General features: G+C 43.7%; 1 long non-coding RNA gene across 1 annotated transcript; it reads right to left on the bottom strand.

Annotated features, from left to right (window-relative positions):
• Positions 1–887: 887 nt before the first annotated feature.
• Positions 888–1,997, bottom strand: LOC116205632. The gene is made up of 2 exons (XR_004156545.1): positions 1,628–1,997; positions 888–1,159 (listed from the first exon to the last, which is right to left on the bottom strand). It is a non-coding gene; the product is annotated as an uncharacterized LOC116205632 (long non-coding RNA).
• Between the last annotated feature and the right edge of the window lie 5,705 nt (positions 1,998–7,702).

Below are 7,702 nucleotides of genomic sequence, written 5' to 3'. Positions count from 1 at the left end.
TAAATTCAAATGGTCAAGACTAGGACATACCTTCGGTTACCACGTCGCAGTATTTGTATGTGATCCTCTGATTAACCGCACATGTGTAAATCCTCCAATGGTGATCCACATCAGGTTGTTCTCCCAACGATCAGTAAACACACTTATCTTGATGTTTGATAAGAAAAAATCTCTCGGCTCCGTATCTTAATTTCTTCTCTGGATTGCCCGTAGCCTCCCAAAGAGAAAAGTTTAATCTTTCTCTTTCTTTTTTTTTCTAAATTAAAAAAATCACCAATATGGCATTAGAAGGGAAAATCTCTCTTTTAATTTGGTTAATTGCCACGCCAATACAGACTTTTATATTTATATATTGAAAAACTTTAGCAATACGGAATTGGCGTTCAATTGACAGCACATTTCGACATATATATCTCATTAATGTGGCGTTCAATAACTTCCTTTTTCTGAATTGCACTCACATTTCCACCTACAATATCTATATTCATGGGTTGATTTAAGAAGGAATATTCTACCGAGAAGGAATGTCCATAAAATTTTCAGAATCCAATTGGACTATCTTTATATATCATTGTCTAATACGGGATGTTCATGATGGGCATATTTCGTGCTAGAAGAACTTATTTGTCCTATCATAAATGGGAGTGATCGGTTCCGAGTATTATTTTTCCTCATATTACCCGAACCCTACCCTGTAAGAGATAAATTCCAAGATTTTGGAATCTGACCCTGCCCTGTTAAATTCTAGAACCGAAACTTACTCGAAACCTGTATTATACCATAAGTTTCGAATACCTTGTTGGAACCTATAAATTTTTTTGTCTCGCTAAATAAAATCGAAAATGTCTCATAATTAGTAATCACGTAAAATAGAATATCGACAAAGATTTAGATTAATCCACAATAACAAAAAATAATATGTTACATCAATCTATCCAAAAAACTAAACATCTATTATACGATCTCACACAACAAAGAGTAATATGTCGTTACAATACATTCATGAACCAAACATTGAAAAAAAAATTAACAACACACAAACATGGTTGAGTACTATCTGTCTAAACAATCCTCCACGAATTACAAAATTCTTCTAATACTCATCCAGCACCTGCACGACACATACAGTATAGAGTGCCGTCTATCAAAGCTGCGCTACCTGAGGAGAATCATAAGAAGAATAAATTACCAATTTCACAGAGTTCATCTATAAAGAGAACGATAATCGGATTTATAATCTGTAGAGCAATCGGAAAGTAATCCAATGGAGACATGAGCAAACCCAATTAATCATGATTAGAAAATCAATTGCCGGGGCTTACTGCTTGCTCTCGAGTACAACAGCCACAAATAAATTCCCAAAATCACCGAATCGAGGCACAAACAGGGCCAATTCTCTAGCATGCTAGCATCTACAAGAGTACAACACAGTAATCTATTGCACCAAGGAGCAAATGTGCAAGTTGTGCTGAAATTATTAATTTTCAGAACATATGTCCGATTAATCAAGCCGGCAACTTGAGCACGAAAGACGAAGTGGAAGAAACACTTTGCCACAAACAGGTAGAAGGTGAGAAGCTGCCATGAGAGCAGAGTATTGAACTTTTTTCTATAATGATATATGAACCTTCAGAATTTACGCATTCTCTTTGATGTGCAGCGAGTTTGATGGAATCAGTATACGAATCATTCAAGGACGAAGATGGGTTCTTAAGTAATCCGCCCATAATCAAGACCCGATTCCTTTGTTGGGTTCTCCATCGGCCGTTGTACCAAGACGCCAAAAAACGAAAACCAATAAAAAAAAGAAACTTTACTTTGGCGGAGAGTCAGAGACAAAGGGGAGTCTCTGGAGAGTCGGAGACAAAAACAGAGAGCGAGAGAGAGAGCAGATGGAGATTGGAGAGTCGGAGAGTCGGAGACGGCAAGGTTGAGAGAAATCAAGAAAGGGAATGGAGATTAGAGAAGAGACAGAGAGAAGAGGAAGGGGAATGGAGATTTAGGTTTACGTTTTCTAACAAAGTTCATCCATTCTGCTTTCTACATTTAGTAACTTAACTTTACTCTTTTTTTTTAATTAGTAAGTATCATCCGGTTCTGAGTATCGGTTTCGGTTCCGGTTCTAGATACAATATAGGTAGGAACCGGAATCAAAATCAATTTTCAATAGTTCCTTATTTTAATACCCGGATCCTACCCTATTTTCAATACAAAATACCCGAACCCTACCTCAATGGATAGATTTTGATCGGTTCCGGGTATATTCGGTATCCGTGCACATCCCTAATCATAAGTTTATTTAAAAGAATGTTTAATTTCTCCCATAGTGGGTCCTTTTTTTATATATTCTCATACTTTTTTTTGGTTGAGTTATTATTCTAATTTTTATTTATATAACGGGTGAAATGCACTTCCTACCCTCGAGGCTTTCTTGAATCCCCCAATTGACCCAATTGATCAAGTTTTTATGTATTATTTTATTATTATTATCAGCACTCCATTTTGGTCCACCGGCTCCAACGAAGGACTCTGGGCCGAAGCTCGAATTACTATTCATGGCCCGACAATCGGAGGCGAACGCGCGAACGTGGGAGCACGGGCTACAAAAGAGAAGCAAAGTCCCCCCTAAAGGCTCAGAAGGGCAGTCAAAAGGGGAAATAAACAACGATCCCCGAAACAATAGAAGTTGGCCCTGTGGTACTATTCATCGTCGGATCACCGGAGCATCAAAAGGTATCCAATAAGGGGCTCTAAAAATCCCCCCGTGGTATCAAAATGACCAATGGCACGTCCAAGCGCATTTCAGAAGTCTACTGCTTAAGCCGGGGCACTCCCGAACATTTGTAGATGCCTTCCTGACGGGGCTCCCGAGACGCCCAATTCACGGACAAGTAAACGGCACCCGGAAACAGGCCTGCACACACCCAAGGACCACCAGGACCATAGAACAGGATTCAGACTGCATTTCGGGGTTCATCTCGGTCTACCGAGTGGATCTCGACCCGGGAAAAAAGGGCCCCTTTCTACATAAAAACATAGCCGGAGACCCTTATAACAAATCATCAGTGCACGAAATTTGTGCCAATCAATCCCAAGGACCTCAAGGGCTTGGGAGATAAACCCCGATCGCATTGCATGATCCATTTAGGTTTCCCGAGTACCATTCCAATAACAAAAGGGCTCCTTTCACGGGAAATCTTGTGCTCATAGCTCATTTGGGAAAATGTTGACATCCGAGTTTTGCACCACTCACTTCCAACAACCCGCAGGGGCAAGGAAATCATTTTGGTTCGGACCGAGCAAGTCATACCGATTTCCCGAGTGACATTTCAATGGTCACGAACGCCTCCCAACAAGCTTTCGGGACTCATTTTTGACAAACGGAGATCACAGTGGTCTCCGAACACATCAGAACAATCAGGAAACACCGAGAAAGCCCCGTTCGCGGATTCGGAGGATGCCTCCGAATATCGATCTACAGCCGGGGCTGACAAGTAAACCGTTCTGCCCAAAGCACAAAGCACGTCGACAAGAGCGGTACATCACGCAAAGGCGCGAACAAGCGACAGAAACGGACAACTTTGCTCCAATCATCCAAACGGAGCAAAACTGGCTTTTAAGTGCCCGGGCTACCCGAGTATTTACTTACACGGAGCATATCAATATTAGACTCATTAAAATCGCATTTGTACATACATTGATAATTCGTCGTTCAAACGAGCCACGAAAATCAAACGCGCGACCAATCAAGCCTCGAGCTTCTTTCGGCTTTCTTTCTAGTCAAGTGAGACCCTTGAGTTAGCCAAGCCAAGCTAAGCCGCAAGCCATGGCTTCTCTCTAGGGGTGACTAAAAGCAAGCTAACTCTCTCCCATCCACCCATTTCAAAAATATCTCTTACACCCTATCACTTCTCTTCTTCCATCCATCACCTCTCATCAACTTTTCAAGACAACTTTCCCTCTCTAATCCCTCTTAAAAATTCGGATGCCCTAAGCACCCCCCTCTAATTATACTTAATTTCACTAATTTTGCATCATTACCCTTCCTATATAAGACTCTTGGGTCATTAAGTTAATCACAACTCAATTTCCATTCTCTCTCAAGCTTTCTCACTCTAAGAGAACCTCCAAAACCCTCTCAAACTCCAGCAATCAGTCCTGGTCGTTCAGCTCAAGCACAGCCCGGTTCAAGGCCGAAATTTGCCGAAAAACTCAACCGTTATCCGGCGACCGCCACCCAACCCGAACCAAACTTGACCAAACTTCATATCCCCCATGTTTTCGACCTCCCGAGTCCATTCACGGTGTTAGTTTTGCCATTTGAAGTCATCTAGGTCCCGTTTCAGCCCAATCCAGATTCGGATCCCTAGGGAGTTTTCCGATTTCTAGGCGAGTTCTTCCTTCCCAACTTATCCGAGCCTTAAACAAACTACATATCCCACATGTATTCGACCTCCTGAGTCCATTTCCGGTGTTAGTTTCAGCATTTGAAGCTTCCAGCATGCAGATCCAGAACAATCCAGAATCGGGTCTCTAGGTACTTTCCCGGTTCCTAGGCGAGTCCCGCCCCCCGACTTTGCCCAATCCTTGACCAAACTTCTTACCCCACATGTTTTCGACCTTCTAAATCCATTTCCGAACTTAGTTTTAGCGTTCGAAGCCTCCAACATACCGTTTCAGCAGGTAACAGAAACAGTACAGAAACGGGTTTCCATAGCCACCCCGGGATCCTTGGTACGCCATTTCTTCCCACGACCATGGCGAGTCATGCCATCACTTCCTAGGGGTTCCTCATGACCGTCACTCTTTCTCGTGACAAGGTGGTCACGTGCCGAGAGCCGTTCAACTGTGCACCACCGCTTTTTCTCTCCTTTCTCCTTTCATAGATTTTTCCAGTTTTTTCCCGGTTTTCTTTGCATCTTTCAGGAAAATCGACATGTCCAATCCTCATGAAACCACTGCATGCATGATCCTCACTTAGTGAGGAGTCCAATGCCACCGACCTTGCATCAAAAGACCACCGGGAGCCTCCCGTAGAATCGTTTCTTCATCGAGTGCCAGTCGGGTTTGTTCCTCTGGTTTTCTTTTCTAACCCGAATTTTGCAGGAACGTACAGGTCAGCTCGAGTTGAATCTCACTACGAACTACCTATCACCGTGATTCTCAGTCAGTTAGGAGTCCAATGCCACTGACCCTGCATCAAAAGACCACCGGGAGCCTCCTGTGGAGCCGTTTCTTCATCGGGTGCCAAACAGGTCTGTTTTGACCCGACTAGGTCTGTCCTTTTTTACTGACCTGATTTTGTTCTTGATTTCCGAAAAATCTACACATGCTCTCCTCCCGAAACCACCACAGGCGCGATCCTTAGTTTCTTGGGAATCCAACGCAACTGGCCCCGCGTGAAAATTCCATCCCGATCAACCAGTGCAGCCCCAACAAGCCAGACTGCTAGTCGGGTCTGCCAGTCGACTCGACTGCACCGGTTCGGGTCTGTTCGTTCCAGCCGAGTCTCCCGACTCCCTTTGCCACTTCTCCGACTCTTTCGTGTTCCGAGGCTAGGTAAAACTCCCCTACGACTTAGAGAAGCTAGGATCTTCGATACTTGTTTGTTATGGGGGTTGGGGTAGTTAATAAACCGAAATGCATGCAAGTTCAAGTTTTATATATTCCCATGTAAATGTACGTCGTTTATCACGTTGCACGTCCATATGACGTATGTACGTGATGCGAAATGGCTAGGATCGAGGTAGGAGAGACGTCTAAGCTACGGTCGAACCAAGGGAACCCACGGCCTAGTCCCAAGGAAGGGACCCGTGAGCTCTCTTGGCTCACTCGAGGCTAGGGCGGCCTCTCCTTCCCCGAAGTTAGTTGGTTCCCGTGTTTTTCTGTCGTTTATCGCATGTAATGTATTAGTATGACGGGAAATGATTTAGATCGGAATTGAAGAGCCCGTCTTGAGCCGTATGAGCCATGAAAACTCACGGCCACTCTTGAGGGGATGTGGCCGAGAGTTTCTTTGGACCACACGGGTCCAAGGAAACCTCTTTCATTTCGAAATAGATTGGTTCCCGTGTTTTCGCGTTTTACCATTGCATGAATCGACGCCGTTTTACCGATTCCTTTATATATATATATTGTATGTGTTCGTTTGTATGTTCGGTTGTGTTTCGAGATCTTGGCGGCATCGGTTTCCTTCCATTATCACCAAAATATGTGTTATTATTGTGCTCGATATATTATGTATGCAAGGTACGGCTAGAATCGACGTAGGAGACTCTCCATAACCCAAGTCGGGTCAAGGAGAGCTCTCGGCCTAACCCTTGGAGAGGTGGCCGAGTGCCCTTTGACCCTTCCCGGGTTTAGGACGGTCTCCTTCGTTGCTTCGGAATCGTCCCTTGGAATTGAGTGTACCCATATTTTGTGTTTTTATCGTCGATCATGTGCTAGCTGCCTCCTAGGAGAGTTAGTTTTGGAAGATTATCCGTCAAGTCCACAATTCCTCGATATAATATCACTACCACCGAATAATTTCACAAATGGGAGAAACGGAACGTATCATTCGGTTAATTAAATCACTTGGACTAAATAATTCGATAAATTGATCGCCAATTCGTAAGCGCATCGATGGTTCACGGAACGGCGGAAATGCCATTTTCTTTAAAAAGCTCACAATTTCAAAGCACCGAGACGTGTAACACGAATATAATCGGTGTCTAGCGAGTACTCGCGTACTATGACTCGAGTCTGGGCCCAATTTGAGGCGGCTCGAGTCAAGACGCGCGAGTCCTTTTTAGACCTCTTCGTGTCACGCGATCTTTAATTTATATGTGAACTACACACGTTTTACCGATCAAAGGCATAATCGTCATTCCGTGCTTCACCGATATCCTAGGCATTAGGGAGTCGGAAACACCTCGATCTATGAACGGAAAAGGGCGACCCGTTCGAGTGCGAGTTTCATTCGCACGGCCCATTCCGTTCACTTTCGGTGTTTCTATCTCCCTATTGTAGATTCGGTGGTGAGCATTTCATTTCTGTTGCAAAACACGAAAAATCGGATTAATCATGCATTTGGCTTAATCAAACATTAGATAATGGATAGGCGGAATGCTAGATTCTAATCTAGAGTCAAAATACAGGTTTGGCGAATTCGGTGAAACCGCAGTGACACCTCACAAAATAGAGTTCTAAAACAAATTCACACATTTAATTGGCCTAGAACCACATCCCAGCCCACCTCTTTGTTGGCCTAGGTTAGATACATTGTTTGCTAATCAATCCCGGTTAATAACTGATTAAGTCACGTACATTCGACTTAACATACAACTTATCTGTATTTATCTATATTTGTCAGTTGTCGTTTGTTTTTCCATCAGTTTTATCATTTTTCTTCTATTTTCCATTTGCTTTTGCTAATTTGTTGTGGTTCGGGTCCGAGCCCATAGGTTACGTGTTGCAGGGGCCCAACGCCTCAAATCACCGAACACGAGGTCTAACGCCTTCTAACTCACTGAGCGCGTGTAACCCGAGTGCGGAATGGGATCTAGCCTCAAGTCACCATCACACTCCAAATGTGGCCTATGTGGAAGGCAATTTGGATTAGATGTGTGAAACATGTTTAAATATCACCCGGGAGCTCGATCGGTCCAATGGTTACAGTGGGAACTAATCGGTTCTCCTACAAACCGTCGGTTCGATTAGA

This window comes from Punica granatum, chromosome 4, assembly GCF_007655135.1.
Source record: "Punica granatum isolate Tunisia-2019 chromosome 4, ASM765513v2, whole genome shotgun sequence".
NCBI classification, from domain to species: Eukaryota; Viridiplantae; Streptophyta; class Magnoliopsida; order Myrtales; family Lythraceae; genus Punica; species Punica granatum.
The sequence above is the reverse complement of the archived record's forward strand: the minus strand, read 5'-3'. Positions and strand labels throughout refer to the sequence as shown.